Here is a 19,186-nt window from a genome sequence, read left to right on the forward strand (position 1 = left end):
GAAGTTAACCCATCTGTGTGCTGTTGATGTTTGATTGTACAGTTAATCTTAAATCTCTGCCCAAAAGATTTCAACTTCAATCTAGACCCCAAAAATAAAACCAAAAAGAAGAATGATTTCACAAAGGGGGAGTTTACAGTATACAGTTTAGACACAACACATGTACAAGGAGGAAGAGTTAGAAGCAAAGCCAACTGATAATACAATCTATCCGGGTATGTGTCTATACAATGAATGTAGCGATATGTCAGAAGAAAGCTCCGTACAAATTCATGCCCACTCTTCTTGAAGTTGAGTCTCTGGACTCCTCCATGTGTACAATCTATTAGGAACAGAAAAGCTAGAATCTCAAGAGACAGGGAACTAGGGGAAGAAACCTCTTGTCATTCCAATTGTATAAATTCCACATCAAAGATGAAAGTAGCATTTGGTGGAATGATGCCTGGGGGCCAGTGGAACTATAAGCATAGTCTGGAGACATGGTCATTTTTGCTGTGTGGCCCACACTCATCCGGGCAACTCCTTCTTCCCAGGTTCGAATCACCTCTTGCTTGCCCATCACAAACTTGATGGGCTTATTTGTGTCATGGGAGGAATCAAACTTTTTTTTCCCATCTTCAAGCATCCCTGTGTAGTGCACTACTTGGGGAAGGTGCACCTGTTTCCGGGGTAGATGGTTTCCACCTGCACTGCCATCGAGGCCAGCCTTAAGCAGGTCAGAGTTTGTTGCTCCCACAAGGGGAGGCAGGGAGGGAGTGGCCTCACTCGTGACTCCCAGCAGGCAGTGGGACAAACTGATCCAAGGGATCTTTTTTTTAATGTCATAAAAGCATCTATCTAAAAGCAAAAGTAGACATCATATTCAATGGGGATACGCTAGGATATCTTCCAATAAATATCAGAGTAAAGCAAAAGATGCCCACTCTACCCTCGGTTATTTAATATAGTCCTAGAAATGCTAGCAACAGCAATAAAACAAAAGAAATTAAAGATAAAAAGGTAAAGGAGAAATAAAACTGATGTGATGATATACTTGGAAAATCCTAGAGAATCAGCAAAGATACTAATTAAGACAATCAATAACTTCAGCAAAGATACAGGCTACAAAATAAATCCTCAAAACTCAACAGCATTTCTTTATAGCGATAACAAACTCCAGAGAAACAATAATAGTAAAGGAAGCCCCTTTCCAAATTACTACAAAATGTCTAAAATATCTGGGGGTCCACCTCTAAACCGCACAGAAGACTTCCATAGATTCAATTACAAAGAACAACTTAAAGAAGAAAAGAACAACTAGATGCCCTTCCACGGAGGGAACGGCCAAACAGATTGGGGTGCCTGAATGTAAGAAACATGCTACAAGAAATCATGGGTGTGATGAATACACAAAGTCATGGAAAGACCTATATGAACTGATGCAAAGTGAAGTAAGCAGAACCAAGAAAACATTATACACAACTACAACAGTATAAATAGAAAGAAAACAACTGCATACACACAAAAAAACCTAAAGTGAATATAATAAAATTATAAAGATTAAGCACAACTCTAATGAAGAGATATGAGAGAATACCTCCAATTCAACCTTTTGTGAAAGTGGGAGATTGACAGGTATTATATGTTGCTCATTTTTTCACTTTTTCAATGTATTCATCAATTGTATACAGTTTTTTTTTTATTTTTTTCTTTTTCTTTTCTTTTTCCCTTTAAAAACACTATTTATGAGTACTGATCCAGGAGTCAGGAGGATTTGAGTTCAAATCCATCCTCAGACACTTGACACTTACTGGCTGTGTCACCTTGGGCAAGGCACTTAAACCTGATTGCCTCACACACAAAATAAATAAATAATAGTTGTTGTATGAAATAACTCTCTGGGATGGCAAAGGGAGGGATATCGGGGAAACTATGAAGACATCAATAAAAACTTATTTTTAAAAACAACAAAAAATATGAAATATTAAAACAGTGTTGAAATGGGATATTTCTTTGATAACTACAGAGGAATCTGTTGGGGAGAGCGCCTTGTCTTGCTGTAGAATCATCATGATAACAAGCAATTCCTAGAACAACTCTTCATATTCATGTAGTGCCTAAAGGTCCCTTGACCCACCGGTCCCCAGTTAACTAACCCAGGTTTTAGATATTCTGACCAGACAAACATGAAAACAACTGGGTAAAATCAAGATATTTACAGAGTGGATAGTAAGTAATCTGAGAGGAGGCACCACTATGTGCTGGAGGGACATGGAAAGTCGTGTTGCAGAAAGTGGGATTTGAGCTGACTTGAAAGAAGGCAGGGAACTTATCTACTGTGAATCTCTCAGTTCAACCATCACATAATTGAGAGTTAGATGCCCATATTAGTCCTTAGGTGTTACATGTTGTAACTCTACTTCCTCAAACAGAGAAGATGCTAAATGAAACTGTGATGAGGAAATGGTTTCTAATGTCTTTATTTTTAACCAACTCCTCTCTTCTGTACAAAAAGCAGCAACTGCACTGACCAGAGGAGGCCAGAATGTCTCTGACCTTGTTCCACCCTCTTCCCCTAGCAAAACATAATACCACAGATTTAAAGCCAAAATGGCCCTTCAAAGTCATCTGAGCCAATCTATACATTTTTTAAAATGGTGAAATAGAAGCCCAGAAAAGCTAACTGATTTCCTGAAAGTCACATTGAGGAGCTGGGATTCAAACTCCCAATCCAGAATTCTTTCCAGTATACCAAATTAGTCTCTCCCAGTCTCCCTACTGGGAGCCCTTTAACATTTATTATCCCCTCTTTGTAGATGAGAGAAGGTTCAGAGGGATCATAGGATCATGGATTTAGAGCTGAAATGGATCTCAGAGGCCAGTTGGTTCAACCCCTTCATTTATGGACTATAATGCTTTAAGGTTTGCAGAGAGCACTTCACAAATATCTCATCTTATCCTCACAACAACTCTGTAAGGCAAGGCTATTATTATCCCCATTTTATAGCTGAGAAAACTGAGACAGAAGGAGGTGAAGTGACTTTCTCAACATATCACACAGCCAATAGGCATTTGAGGGCATCTCCAAACTCGTCTTCCTGACTGTAAACACTGCCTTCTAGCCACTGCCTGAGATCCAAAGGGGTTAAAGAATTTGCCCATAACAACACAGCTGGTCAAGATCAAAAGCAGTGTTTGCATCCAGGTCCTCTGTGGAGCCAGCACTATTTCCATTGCCCCATGCTGCTTACCCTAATAAAATGAATTCTACAGTGATATAGTTACTAAATGTAGGAGTCTCCCTTAACTCCAGATCAATTGTTCTTTTGGCACTACTGTTTCTTCCGTTCTGAATTACTTTTTCAAAAAATAATAAAACTCTGATATCACTTGTTTAATTGCCATTTGTCTTTTCTTATTAAAATAGTCAATAAATATTAATATTAAGTGTTTACTGTTTGCCAGGCCCTGTGCTAAGTGCTAGGGATACGAAAGGAGACAAAAGACAGTCCCTGCCTTCAAGGAGCTCACCATCTAAGGGGCGTAGACAACATGTAAACAACTAGGTACATTATATATACATATATATATATAAAATGGATGTATAGTGTGTATATATATATACATGCATATATATATATGACTTCCATTTCACCATTTTAAAAATAGATTGGCTCAGGTGAGTTTGAAGGCTGCTTCTGGCTTTAAATCTATGATATTATGTTTTGTTAGGGGAAGAGAGTGGAACCAGCGTCTTTAATATAACATTATATATAATATAGTATATTGTTATACAATATATTATGAAAACTCAAATACAAAGTTATAAAATTCTAATTTAAAATAATTCTTTATTTCTTAGGACCCCCTTAAAGAATTTTTGGCAGGAACTCCTTGGACCATCTTCATAAACCCCCAAGGGATCCACAAACCACCTAATGGGAGCTACTGAAATGTATTAGTACTATCCACCAATTACTTTTAGAATTATTTTGACTTTTATCACAATCAAGGAGACATTGTAGTGTAAGAGAAAGAATACAGGATTTGGAAGCGTCAAATAGTACCAAAGCATCATGGGGCAAGCTCACGTCTGGATTCATTGCCACTAAAACAAATGGAAAAGGACCTGAGTTCTTTCACTCAGCAAAAAAGCATTTATTAAAAGGTCATTTCCTGTCCTTTTTTATATCAACAAACATTTAGTAATAAACATTCTACTGTATTCTAAAGTTTATGCTAAGTGGAAACAGTCCAAGATCCTATATCCAAGAACTCTGGGAAGAGAAATACTGCCCAGCCCACCAGTACGGCCCTGCTGCCATCATCCAGGGGAGCAACCTTTCTGGACAAAAGGTCTACCACCCTCAATAACACCAGCCCCTAGCAACAGGCTAGTAAGACCAAGAAGCCTGAGCACATCAGCACCCAACACCAACTGCTCCCAACTTGGGGATGTGCACTGGCCAAACCAGTTCTCCAAAAGGGTTTATACTCAACTTCTCAAACTGGGCTAGAACAGGAATCCCGGGTTAGAAGGTAGGCCCCGAAGTTCTTCCTTTGGCTAAGGTAGTGAGAGGGCAAAGCTGGGGGGATCAGCAGTGGGGAGGAGGCCCTGGACAGGGTTGAGCTAAGAGGAAACCATTTGTTGGATCTTTTGCAGAAGGGATTTCTTTTCGGGTAAAGTTTGGACCAGATGGTTTCTTGGTTGGCCTCAGCATTCATTTGTCCTACAGATGAACCTTCTTTCACATATTATGTCTCTCAATTAGAATGTGAGGTCACTGAGGGTAGAGACTGTCTTAATTTTTCTATTTGGATCACCAGTGTTTGGCATAGTTCTTAGTACATGGTGAGAATTAATAAATACTGTTTTACACATTTTCTCAAAATCTGAGATTTCTGAGGTTCCTTTTCATGAGATCACCTCATGCTCCTGGTAAAAGAAGGTCTCCTCCCCTAGATGAAGGTGGCAGGGCCAGATGGAATGAACTTTCTTCCCACAATTCTCGTCCTCATAAATAAGACAGTCATAAGCCTTCAGGTCACTTCTGGTGACTTAATACATGACCCAAGTCTGGCCCACATCCCCCTGCTATAAGATCCTATCTCCAGACTCCTCATTATCCTCAGGAGATGCCTTATTTGGTAGCCTTGGACCCTTGGCCTGAGCCAGGCTGACCTCCCCTTCAGCAGATACTTCCCAGCCTGCTCTCCTTCTCTACTTCTTCCTTCACAGGCCTAGCCTCTATTTCTACTGGGTGTCAATAACAAGTCTCTCTGCAGAATTGCACTGGAGCCAATTGTTAAATTTTCAGTGTGATCATTTACACCTCGGAAATCAGGTCTTAACTGATTCTTTTGTTAATTGTCTCAACTCAAGAAAGTGATAAAAAAAAATGTTCACAATTCAGATTAAACTTAAAAGTGTGATGTGTCCTTTTTCTTCTTCAGAAGAGCCAGTTGTTAAACATTTAACAGCATTAACAAACAGAACACCCTTGACTCTCTGTTTCCTCCCCTTCTTGTGATCCCTGTAACAAGGGCCATGTCAGCAGCATTTGAGGACAGGGTCCATTCTCTTGGGACAATACTGCTTGGGTATAATATCCTTCATCACCTCATCTACCCCTTAGTCCATCACTGCAGGGTCTAATTTCTTCTAGGTTTACTTGTCAGCCACTCTCTCCACTGGGTCTTGCTAAGGCAACACTGAATAATAATAGCTAACATTTATTAAGCAGGCACTGTGTTCTAGATGCCAGGGACCGTGCTAATCACTTCACAATTATCATCTCATTTTATTATCAATTTATCATTAATTCCTTACTTTAAGATCTTCACAACAACCCTGAGAGGTAAGTGCTATTATTATTGTACAGATGAGGAAACTGAGATTAAGTGACTTGCCAGGGTCACACAGCTAGTACATGTCTGTGACTGGATTTGAACTCAGGTCTACCTGACTCCAAATCCAGTACTCCATCTACTATACCACCCAGCTGCCTAGCTCAACCAAAGTTGGCAAAAGCCACCTCTTTGTTTTTACCAGCTATCTTTAGTCACCCATCAATGAAAGTCACATCTGACTTATCTTAGAGGCAACTGGGAGTGATTGAATATTTTGGAGGTTGAGGTTGTGGTGGGAATGGGGGGCATGAAATGGTGACATCTGGTGTTTAGGAATATCCATTTGATAGCTGTTTGGAGAGAGAATTGGAGAGAGAAGAAACTGAGGTAAAGAGATCAAATAGAAGATGGCTGCAGTAATTCAAAGTGGGGGCGGGGGGGGGGGGGGGACTGATAAAGACCTGAACTAAGATGAGACACTGTAGGAGTGAAGAGAAGGTGATGAATATAAGAGAAGATGTAGTAGGAGGATTGGTGAAACTTGGCCATTGATGGGTTACGGATTGGGGGAAGAGGGGAGAGAGAAGTGTTAAAGTAACAGGAAGTCAGGGATGACCCCAAAGTTGAGAACCTAGGTGACTAGAGGATACCATTGGGAGAAAGTGGAAAGACTGGAGGAAGGATGGGTAAACTGGGAGAAATTATGCAATGAATTTTGTAATGAATATGCTAGGCTTGTGAGCTCCCTGAGGGCAGAGACTGTCTTTTGCCTTGCTCTGTAAGCCTAGAGCTTGGCACAGTGACTGGCACTTATTAACTGATTAACTGATAGAGGTGTCTGAGATGTGCTTAACAAATTATTACGGATGATTGATTGACTGATTGATTATCTGGGGTCCCCTACTCCATCCAAAATAATGATGAATATTCTTGTAACCAAATTGAAAAGCCATGGAATGAACAACTCTAAACGGAAGGCAAAGATTTTATCTCATACCAATCCTTTGGTACTCAACTTTTACAAATCAATATTCGTCATTTATTCTAGGTTGTTTTGCTTCTTCCTCTAAATACTAAATTATCATCTGTTTTCCTTCTTATGAAAACATGGATTTCATCTAAAGTTGCAAATCTGCATTTGTTGTAACTAAGCAAAATATGAAAAAAAGTGCAGATTATATGCAATCTGCCAACAGAGTTCTGTACCCTGATGAAAATGCCTTACGGGTCAAAGAAAAACACTGAGCAACAAATTACTCACAGGCGGCAGCTAATGGAGAGATCAAGTGTTTAAAACGAATACACGCAACTCGAAAATAAGAGAGAAGTTAGGAGCACTTGAAATGATTAAGGCAAAAGACAGGCCAAAAGTACACAAATAAGATTTTGATGATATTATAAGAATTTATCGTGGGATGGCAAAAAGCAGTTGTAAACATGGTAAACTTGGCATGTCCCACTCTGTCCATCAGAAACATCTTGGCATGTTTCCTGGGCATTGAAGACAATTGCTGAGAAGGAACATGGCTTTACTTAAATGCCGTCACAAGAAACACTGGGTGGAAAATGATCTGTGTCAATTTCAGAGGGATTTTTTTTAAATTTAGAATGTCTTACAAAGACAAGGAAAAATAATAGGGCACAGACTTATGGTATTCATTATTCAGACAAGTCACAGAACAGGTTTCAAGCTTCTGTTCCGTCAGTGTGACATTTACACGTCATGCCTCCAATACCTCCTGCGCTTCCCATAGTGCCTTGAACATAGTAGGCGCTTTTCATGTTGCCAGAAAACTAGTAACACTGTGGGTACCCATCAGTTGGGGAATGGCTGGACCAACTGTGATATATGAATGTAATGGAATAGTATAGCACCCTAAGGAATAATGAATATGAAGAATTTTAGAGAACCATGAAGAGAATCATACGAACCGATGAAAAATAAAGCAAGCAAAATCAGAAGAATGACATGCAAATGATTATTTTAAAATAAAATAGCTTGATTTGGGAAGGGAGGAGAGGAGAGGAGAAAGGAGGGGAGAAACAAAAAAGAAAGGAGTTCACATAATTGAAAGTATCCCCAACAACAGTTGGTTCAGGATCATTTGAATCATCAGCCATTTCATTTTGCAGGTGAGGAAACTAAAGGCGGTGACACTGAGTGATTTGTTTAAGGTCACAAAGCAATAAGAGACCATTCTGAGAGTCACGTTCAAGTCCTTTGGCTCCAGAGTCCACAGTTACTAAGTACTTAGTACTTAGTAAGATACTATACACCAGACATGCTGAGGGTTTCCTCCAAGGTGCTATTATCAGAACAATTAGCATTTTCTGGTCTTGGTGAATATGGATCACAGTTAACTAACTCAACTTGACAATACAACCCAGATGATTTTTCCATCTAAAGACTTCAAAAGTAACATGGAATAGTGGATATAGCTTTTCTTCAAATCAGGAAGACCCAGATTCAAGTCCTGCCTTGAGTGAATAGCTTGACCTCTCAACGGTCCTAGGCAATTCTCAAAGACTCAAAGGATGCTATTAATTGCATTTGTGAAGGGAGTTTCCCCACTGGAACTGTAACACCCAGGTCAAAAAGAAAGCATAAATGTGTAATCATAGTGTGTATAAAGCTAGGAGAGATTATGACCTGCCCAAGTCATACAGATAGTATACAAAAAGAGAAGTCTGACATCCTGGGTCCCCAACTGCCCACTTAACCCACAGACCTCCTATGTGTCAAATTAATTTGATGATATCATTACTGTTAACATGCAAAGATATTACCCATTGAAGAAAAGAAGCATCCACATTAATGTAACCCCTGTCCCAAAGCTCATTGGTGGAGATACCATATCCCACTCTGTGTGAGGACCCAAGAGGAATAAGTGAGAGCAAGAGACCTTCAGTTTTCACCCAGTCTTCAAGTGCCCGGTTGTTTGGATGCTCTTCATTTGTAGCTTTGAGAGGGAAGAAAGTGAATTTTATTTTAGGTTTCTGAATAAAAAGGCTTTAGGAAGACATGAGAGGAGCCAGCAGTCACTGTCTCTGTCCCCAGTTTACTACACTAGACACTTTGGGGAGTTACTGAGTGAGATCTAGAACTTTCTCTCTTGCCTAAGTAGAGCTATCTTGCTCAAAATGAGAGGGCTCTTTCACTGCATATGGCTAGTATATATTCTCCTATGTATTTCTTCTCGGATTTTTGAACTTAGATAAATGAGCTTCTTTGCTACCTACTATGTGTGTTCATTGTAGGACTGCTATTTAGTGGGAAAAGAATCCAAATTTGGATAAAGAGTTGGAGGTTCTCTTTCCCCAGTAATTGACACAAATATCAGAGGTTAGATTGAACCTGTTCAATTCCCCTTGGCTAACAATATTAAAGGGATTCGATAGATATAATTCCAATCTGGTATCCCTTTCTTTGAGGAAAACAGAGTGGAATCCTATGGTCCCAACTTCTGCTTTCTTTCTTGGTGGGAATGAAAATCTCCTTAGGAGAGTGGTAAGAAGAGAAAAGACTGGAGGCGTTTATTCTGGCTTCTTTCAAACCACACTGCAACACCCCACACTACAGGTGAGGGGACAGTTCCTGAACACAGGCCTCTTCTTATATATGTAACTAATGTTAGAGAGATTATGGGAAGATAGACACAGGGAGGGAGGTGAGGTGGACAGAGCTGTGAACTGGTCCAATCATTCTTTAAAATAATTTAGAATGGTGAAACAAAAGTCACTAAATTATTTATAGCCTTTGATCCTTTGAAATTCGATCTATAGAGCCAAAGAAGTCAGCGACAGAAAGAAAAGTCCCAAATATACCAAAACATTTCCATCAGCACTCTGGTAGTAAATGATAAAAATGAAAATCACATAATCATAATCACATAATAGAAAAAGAAACTGTGTTTCCCAGGCAATTTGTGACCATTGTTTCCAATCCAATCCAATGGAGTCACTTGACTCCATCATTAAAGCCCAGGATCCAAAATCTGAAAAAGAGAGAATAGTATACACCCAAAGGAAAACTCCAAACGGATAAGGGTCTGGAACTATGGCCTCTAAGTTCCTGGTTTCCTGAGTTGTTCCAATGAAGGAAAAGAATTCCTTAGGGGAACAGCTGGAATGCTCTCAGTTGAGGTTCTGTTTGACTGTTCCTTGGCTCTGAGCACTCAAGATCTAGTCACTTTTTGGGTGCAGCAGTGTTCCCCTGATATTTTACAGCAAGGTTGGATTAATTAACAAGTGTATGGTCTTCTTTCACAAAAGAACAATCTAAGCCTTCAGTTAGGATTGGGTAGCAATGTGGTGAGCCAGCTGTGTTGTTCCTGCCCACTGAATTTAGAATATTTGCTTTTATGGTTTGAAGGAGGGGAGAAAACTTCTGTTCATGCTCTTCTCCCTCCATCCTCCCACTAGAATTCTCTCCAAGTCTCCAAGTGTCACAGAATCGCAGATTCCACTGTTGGAAGGGATCTCAGAGGATCAGAGCTCCAAAGGACCTCCCAGATAACCTGGTCCAGCCTCTTGGATTTTAGAAAAAAGATAACTGAGGACCAGGGAAGATCAAAAAGATTTGTCTAAGGTTATGTTGACAGGAAATGAGCAGAGATGAGTGGGATTTGAACCCAGCTCCTTTAACTCCAAAGCTAGCCCTTTTTCCATCCTCCTATATGGCCAAACTCTCTGCACCCTGTCTTCATATCAAATGCTTCTGACAACAGTATAAAAGTCAAAATATACAGGAAATAAGTACAAAATGTAGAAGGACAAGAGCCATTCCTCCAAAATGCAGTTCTGAGACAGGTCCAGAATTTATCATTTAAAGCCCTTCACCAGATGGTCCCTTCCTACCTTTCCATTGACTTTATACCCTGCTTCCCTTCCGTTCAGCAGCCAAGAACCTCTGGCTTCTCCTTCTATAGACACTCCCTCCCCTGCAACCTGTACCTTTGTCCTTCCTAGAGTCCTCGACCCCTTCATCTCTACCTCTTAGCTTCCCTGGTCTCCCCCCACTCACCTCCAACCGCCCAGATGCTGGTGCTTCCTAGGTCACCTCCCATCTAATGTGTGTATGTTTGTGTGTGTACATCCTACATGGACCTGGAGATAGTCCCATGGTTGAGACAACCTGCAAACAACTGTGTATACACACACACTTACCTATATAAATATGTATTTAAATTTTAAATATTTAATTAATTAACTATTATATGTAATTAATATAAATATTTAAATATATTTAATATATTGCATTAATATATCTATTTATTATATATTATTTATATTTCATAGATTATAGATTTTTTATAAATGTATATTTATTATATGTTATTTATTATTAATAAATGAATATATATTTAAATATGTGTATATATAAATATGTGTGTGTGTATGGAAATAACCACCAGAGGGAAGGCATGAAAGGGGATTGGGAAAGGCTTCTTGCAGAAGATGGGACTTAAGATGACACTTGAGCAGAACCAGGAAAGCCAAGAGGGAAGTGAGGAGGCCACACATCCCACAAGGGATGGGGATCTTGCTATCTCCCACACCATTATCATCCCCATTTCATGGATGTGGCAACTGAGGCTCAGTCAGGTAAAATGAGTGCCAAAAAAATCATCTCTGATACTAGACTTTCCCCTTCATTTTTCCTATTTGTAAAAAGTGGGGAGTCAGTTAAACTGAATAAATGCTTTCACGCCCCAACTTTGGGCAAGGTACTAGGGATGAAGGGCAGCTAGGTGGCACAGGGGATAGGGTATGGGCCTGGAGTTCCTGAGTTTGTATCTGGCCTCAGACACTTACTAGATGTGTGACCCTGAGCAAATCACTTAACGCTTTTTGTCTCAGTTTCCTCATCTGTAAAACGAGCTGGCGAAGGAAATGGCAAAGCACTCCAGTATCTGTGCCAAGAAAACCCCAAACAGAGTCATGAAGAGTCAGAAACAAGTGAAAGGACTGACTGAACAACACCTGAGGATAAAAGATAAGTAGGACACTATTTCCACCCTCAGGGAGATTTCCCATCTATCTTGTGGTGAATAAGACAAGTATACAAAGAACCCCCCTCCCTTCCCACTATATTAATAAAATTTTAATTTCTTGTGAGGAACATTATCAATTTCAACTCAATTCAAGAAACAGTTGTTGTGTGACTCCTGGGTACTAAGTTCTGTGCTAAATATGGCACTCCAAGGCGATCTCCTCAAGGGTGAAGAGGATGTTTTAGCCTTTCTTTGTGTCATTGGGGTTCCTAAAGAGTGTAGTGCCTGGTACTTGGGAAGTACTTAATGAACACTCGTTGGCTAATTGATTAGCTAGACAAAAATGAAAATAGTACCTGCCCTCAAGGAGTTTACATTCAACTAGAGAAATTATGAGGAACCTACCATCAAGGAAAATAAATCAAATATGTGATAAAGTCTTGCTCACTATGCTCAGTTTACCTACCTCGGAAAATTCAATAATCAAAAAAACACAAAATTTTTGCCTATTAATAACTATGAGAATGATAAACTCCACTGTCAAGTTATGAACACCTATAATTTAAAGCTTTTTACTTCCTACTTGAATAACAATCATTTTATACTACTATAAGCTATCGACAAATGAACACAGAAAATTATATTTACTAGAATGTAGGGCAAAAAAAAAAGCAATTTTGTTCTATATGGACTAACGTTCAATTTAGCCATGGGAATGGCTACTGTTGCCTTATCTCAATTTCCTTCTCTTGGCAAGAATATTTGTTACAGAAATGTTAGATATTTGTTTACCCATGTATTTCCTATTCATTTTTTTAAACACACTTCAGAGCAAATTCTCTCTAAACTATCATCTAAAGTGCAAACATAAAAATAAAAATTATATTCATTAGTGTATCCTAGGAAAATGTTGAGTTTCCTTTCTAATTAGCTAAGAAGTCTACAAAGTTTCAAAATGGAAACAGTAGTGACTGTAGTGATAATTGCCATCAATAAGATATTTTAAAAGTACAGAGAAGGAAACAGAAAAAAAAAGTTCAGAAGGCAATACCAATAGGGCATTTGTTACTACGATGTAAAATTTAATATGTGGTTTTAAAAGTCGTACATAACCAAAGTTCATGGTTTCACAGACATTCTTTCTATATCTAAATAGTTATGTTAATTAATAATCATTAACTTGATAATACAAATAATTTTTAAAGAAAGAAATGAGAGTCAAAGTTATAATTCATAATTTTTTAAATAACTGTGATAGAGATTGTGAGGATGGTCATTTACTGGAGAAGTTAATAACATGGCTTGAGCCCCCATCTCCTGGGTGAGTAAGATTGGGGAAGGAGTAAATAGATACAGATATAAAGATACAAAAATAGACATATTCCACAACTGCCCTGGTCAATCTAAGGAGATGAAGTATGTATATGTGAGAAGCCTGAAAAGCCATGATAAGATAACACATAGTCTAAGTATTTAGATGTGGGCAAGATCCTGGTGATCATGTGGTCTTGCCGCTTCATTATTTTATAGATGAAGAAAATAAGGTTAAGACTTAGGCAAGGTCAAAAAAATGCAGTCAGTAGAATCAATATCCAAATGCAAATTCTCTGATTCAATATTTAGCACCCTTTGATCTATAACATATTGTGTCTCTGATGCAGGGATTCTTAACCTGAACTATTTTTAACATTTTGATAATTATATTTTAATATAATTGGTTTCATTTGTAATCTTATTATATTATTTTATTTTATGCATTTAAAAGCATTATTTTGAAATGGGTTCCACAGGCTTCACCAGACTGCCAATGGGATCTATGATACGCACAAAAGGGTAAAGAACTCTTGCTAGGGGGCTAGATGGTGCAATGAATAGAGCACTAGGCAAGAAGACCTGAGTGCAAATCCAGCATCAGTCACCTATTATCTGTGTGATGTTGGGCAAGCCATTTAACCTTTATCTACCTCAGTTTCCTCAACTGTAAAATAGGGTTAATGATACCACCTACCCCATAGGGTTCTTGTGAGGATCAAATGAAATAATGTTTTACATAGCTTCTTGGCACACAATAAGCACTTAATAAATGCTTGTTCCCTTCCTTCCTTGCCCCAATACAAATAAAGCACAGTTTTTTGACTACCAAAGATATGAAGAGTAAAGGTCTGAATGGGCTTAATCAGGGAAGGCTTCCTGGAGGAGAGAATTTTTAAAAGGGGATTCATAGAAGGCATTGAAAATAAAGAAGAAGAAAAACTGTAGGCAAAACTATGGAGGTGGGAAGCAGCAACTGCCAGAGAAACAGGAAGATTACTAAAAGCACAAAACTCTCCTGGGAAGAGGTCATTGACCACAGAACTCCACATTTTCTCCATCTTCTTCTCCAAAGCAGAGTTCTAGAGGGAAACGACCCTTCTCTCACCCCGCTGTCTTCTGTGTGCAGTCGTATGGGATGGGGAAGGGTGCAATCATGACTTTCCAGGGGGCAAGTGTCTCTTTTCCCTTTTTTCAAAAGCTAAGAGATATAAATGTGCTTTCCCTCCAGGAGGACTTTTTTGCATCATTTTTTTCCAGTACTGGTGGTAGATTTGCGTTGATCCAGTCTCTTTGCCTGCCCATTCTTCCTGATCAACTGGCACAAATTTGCAAGGCATCTGGCAAGGGTTAGGGTTGCAATCTGCAGCCATAGAATAAGAGTGAGACTAACTGGTCCATCAGCGGATCGACCAAGCCACCTCAGGCTCATTAGCACTCGGCTCTAACCCACTGAGCAAATTGGCCACAGAGACAGCTTAAGGACAGCAGTCCAAGCCCTGAACTAAGGTTGTGCTCTTCAGAAATGCCCTTCAAAGAATGTGAAGAGCCTACGGGTGGGAAAAGAAAATTCAAGGGAGGGGGAGGGGGGCACAGCGAAGGTCAGAGACAGCAGCTGGCATCCACCAAGGTAAACTTCCCATCCCAAACGTGGATTTGAGAAGAGCAGAGAAAGGAGGAGGTCAGTCATTTCTTCATGGGAAAAATTTCCAAGCTTAAAGCAATCTGGAAGCATTTTGGTGCCAAAAGAACTATAATCCATTCCTCCTCTTTTCTTCGACTTTTGTCTCTCCTAGGAATTCACTTTGCAGTTTTCTGACCTTATCTAATTATCTAGGCCTGTCCTCCCACCTACATTTCTAAATACTATTAAGATATCCTGTACCTAGCTCTCTTCGAGGGGAGGCAGCTGCGCACTAGATCAGAACTTGGAGTAAAATTCAAAGGAGAATGTAGACCAGGATGGATTAGAAAGTAAGTCGAAGTAACAAAAATGATGTTTGCCTTAATTTCTAGAACACTCTTTTGTTTATGAAGCAGCCCCATGGAACATAACAGACATTTACGTAGCACTCTAAAATCTGCAATGGCTTTAAATACATTATCTGACTTTAGATTTACAACAACCCTAATAAAAAGTAGATGCTTGAAGTAATAACAGCAATCACCTGAATTATGGGAATCATAACCTCCATTTCATAGGTGATGAAACTTTGGTCTAGAAAGATTGAGTTATCCAACTAGTTACACACCCACGAAATGTTGGAGCTCAGGATTTGGACTCTGAGTCTACAGTTCCATCTATCACACAAGCCTGCTCCTTCTCCCCTGGGTTTTTTTTTGTTCCCTCTCTTATCCCACCCATAACCATAATGTAGTAACAAAAAAACCTTAATTCTAGAAATTTTTCTATTGAATCACATGAATATAAAAAATGGGACATCCAGTCCAGCAAAAATGAGATATCCAGTCCAGCAATTCTGCACTGAGAATGTGTCATGAAATCACATTCTGACTTCATATGTTACTCTGACTCCATAGACCCGGAATATCTTATACCAGAGGTGTCAAACTTAAAGAAATGGGAGCCATAAAGTCACATGTAAAGATACCTGTAGGCAACATATTGACTTAGAAAAACACATATTAACATTATCTATGTTTTATTATATCTTGTTCATTTTGTTGAATATTTCCCAAACATATTTTAATCTGGTTTGGGTGACATTTGGGGGTGCTGTGCCCAAGGGCCTTGTGATTGATCCCTCTGTCTGACAAGATACAGCAACTTCTTTCAACTTTCATCCATGAATTTATCCTCACTTCTGGAAGTGATTTATCTCTCAAACATACACCTGCTTGTGGTAAGGCATTCCATCAACTTACTCTATATGAGGTTGTACTATCTTACAGAGATGTGAAATCTATTCCCTAACACCGTTCTGTTCACATCACTATCCTGTTCAAAAAGTTTCATTAGCTCCCCTTCAGCAAGAGATAAGATTCAAACTCTTCCATTAGTTGTGTAAAGCCTTTCACAATCTAGACCCAACCAATCTTTCCAGACTGATTTCCTATTACTTCCTCTCACACATTCTTGTGGTCAAATTGACCTGCTTCCTATTTCCTATTCACAGCTACTCATCTCCCACCTCTGCACCTTTGCATAATTTGTCACTTATAATTAGACTGAAATTACTTTGCATATGTTTTGTATTGATTTATCTGTGTGCAAGTTGCCTGCCCCGTGAAGAATATGAATTCCTTGAAAATATGAACTATTTTTTGCCTATTTTTGTATCATCATTGAGCCAAGTGCCTAGCCCAGAATACACACTTGATAAATGTTTTTTGAATGAATGAATTCAGTCTTGTTACTTCTGGCTCAAGTAATCATTCACCTTACCCATACTTTTCATGACTTTGTAACTGTGGGTCATTCTTTTTTTTCTTTTCCACATGCCTGTTTGTAACCTTTCCTCCAGGGCAGTTTCTTACCTCTCGTAGGTCCCCTTGATTTCTAGGTGCTGACTACGTGCCAGGCATTGTGCTAAGTACTGGGTATACAATTAATGAAAAGGAAACTAGTTCTTGCCCTCAAGACAGTACCCAAAAGGAGGAATGAAAGGAGGTTGGAAATGGGACCCAAAGGGATGCCCAACTAGGGGCATCTTGGTCCATGAAGCTGAAATCAGGTGGGGCAACAGATGCAAAGTGGAGTGGGCTGAAAGTCATTGAGAGGAGTTTAGTGCTTCACCCTCCAGTTCTTTAATCAGAGGGGAGAAAAGGCTGAGGGAGGTGGTATCCATCAAGGCTGGAGTTAGCAGCATGGTGGGTGAAGTGATGAGCTTATTTTGGGAGGGGCATCTTGTTCTCTGGAGTTAAAAGCAGGCAGAACAGCGGATACAAAATGGAGTGGGGGTATGCAAAGTGGAGTATTCTATTGTATAATATGTAGCAAGGATGTTCCCCACATAAAGCATGGAGGTATCACTGTACAGCTCCAAGAGTAGAATACACATCTCTAGTCTCCTCTCTCTCTACCCTTCTCCAAGGGATACTTTAATCCCTGCAGGATTGGGGGAGGGGTGAAGGGAGGATAATGGTGGTAAACAAAAGCCCAAGGCCAGAAGCTTGGCCACTATGGTCTCCTCAGAGAAAAAGGATAATAAGCTAGAAATATATCTATCTGATCCTTTAAATATTGTTAGCCTACGGGATATAGTTTTCAGGTTCAAGCTAACCCTCTGATTGTTATTCATTAATGGGGAAAGGAAGACCCAAGCTTTATATCCAAGGCTTGTCTCCAGACCAAATATCAATCCCACAATGAACACAGAGTGAAGGAATCTGTATATCCAAGCTAAGAGCAAAATAAAAACCAGTAATCCTAGCTTTATACATTTCTATCATACGCCAAGGTTGAGAATAAGATAAATACATGGATGCCATTTATCATAGATTACTGAATGAAGCTGGGGTGTTCTGTCTTTCTCATAATGGCCTTACAAGGATGCGGTCACTGTTAGCATAATTTTATATATGATGAAACTGGGTTTCACAGAGAGAAAGTGACTTGCCCAAGGTTACACAACTAATAACTGGATAACTATGATGCAAGACAAAATAAAATGGCTAAGTGCATAATACTAGGGGAGTTTAGATAAGGGCACAAGATTATTTTCGTTGGGGGTGGGGTTTAATAGGGAAGGTATGTTGAGGTTAACCTTCAAAGAAGGATGGGATATTGATGAGAGAGGAGAAGAGAAGGGAACAAGCATTTCCATAGCACCTATTGTGTATCAGCACTGTTCTAAGCATTTTATATATGTTATTTCATGTGATCCTCACAACAACCCTAGAAGGTAAGTGAAATTATTATCACTATTTTACAGTTGAGGAACCTGAGGCAGAAAAAGATTAAGTGACTTGCTCAGGGCCACACAGATAGTAAGTGACTGAGAATGGATTTGAACTCAGGTCTTCCTGCCTTGAGCTCCAGTGCTCTCTCCTCCCTAGCTTCCTAGGTAGGGAAGAGGTCAGACAATCCTTAGAAATGGGAAAAGGGGTTAGGAGTCATCTTGAGCACAGGCAATGAGATAAAAAAAGTACAAGATGTGTTTGGGTGGATAACAAGTCTGGCTATATCTTGTGCTCTTCAAGGAAGGGACTGAAAACCAGAAAGATGGATTAGAGTTACATGGAAGAGGACTTTGACTTACAGGTGGAATAATGGCAACTCCTTTCTGTAAGTAATGGAAAGGATATTGAACACCTGGGTAGTGAGGCGGCTAGACTAAGGTAGCTCTTTGGAATCTCCAGATCAAACATTTTCAGAATCTATGAATCTAAGACAAAATGATAGAATCAGAAGAGTTATCTGGCTGCCAAAGGAAGGAATGAGAATGAAGTGTGGGAGAGCAGTTAGAAGGCACCTGCAATAGTACTGACTGTGCCAATCAGTTGATCAATCTCTACCCCAGCTATGCCCTCAAACAAGCATTTATTAAATACCTCCTTCATGCCAGGTGCTGAGCTATGGCTAATGAGGCAGAAAGAGAAAGAAAATTGTCCCTGCCTCCAAGGTAGAGAGGGTATGGATGGGGGGCATTATGTACATACATGGTGGAATCATAACATACAAGATACTTTGAAGACAAAGATGGAGAAAACAGAAAAAACTTCATATCAAAGGTGGTCTTTGAGCTGAATCTTGAAGGAGATGATAGTTGACAAGAGGCAGGAGTGGAATAATGGAAAACAGGTGAGTCTTAAAAGAGACAGTCTCAAATTCTGCCTAGGCCATGTAATCTGGGCAAATTATTTCATTTCCCTGAATCTAACTGCTCATCTTTAAAATTCAGTAAAATGTAAGTGGAGGGGGGCACTGCTTATGTTCTATGTATGTTTGTATCCCTAGAGCCCCACACAGAGACTAGCACACAGGAGATTTTGATAATTGCTCACAGAATTGAAGAAGGAGTGGGAGAGAGAGAGAGAATTATAATAAAGGAACAGTAGATAGATGATAGATAGATAGATAGATAGATAGA

The 19,186-nt window shown here is 39.4% G+C and overlaps 1 pseudogene; it reads right to left on the reverse strand.

Moving 5' to 3' along the window:
• Positions 1–383: 383 nt before the first annotated feature.
• Positions 384–696, reverse strand: LOC140531764 (peptidyl-prolyl cis-trans isomerase FKBP1A pseudogene; annotated as a pseudogene).
• Positions 697–19,186: the final 18,490 nt, after the last annotated feature.

The sequence above is a fragment of the Notamacropus eugenii genome, chromosome 3 (assembly GCF_028372415.1).
Source record: "Notamacropus eugenii isolate mMacEug1 chromosome 3, mMacEug1.pri_v2, whole genome shotgun sequence".
NCBI lineage: Eukaryota > Metazoa > Chordata > Mammalia > Diprotodontia > Macropodidae > Notamacropus > Notamacropus eugenii.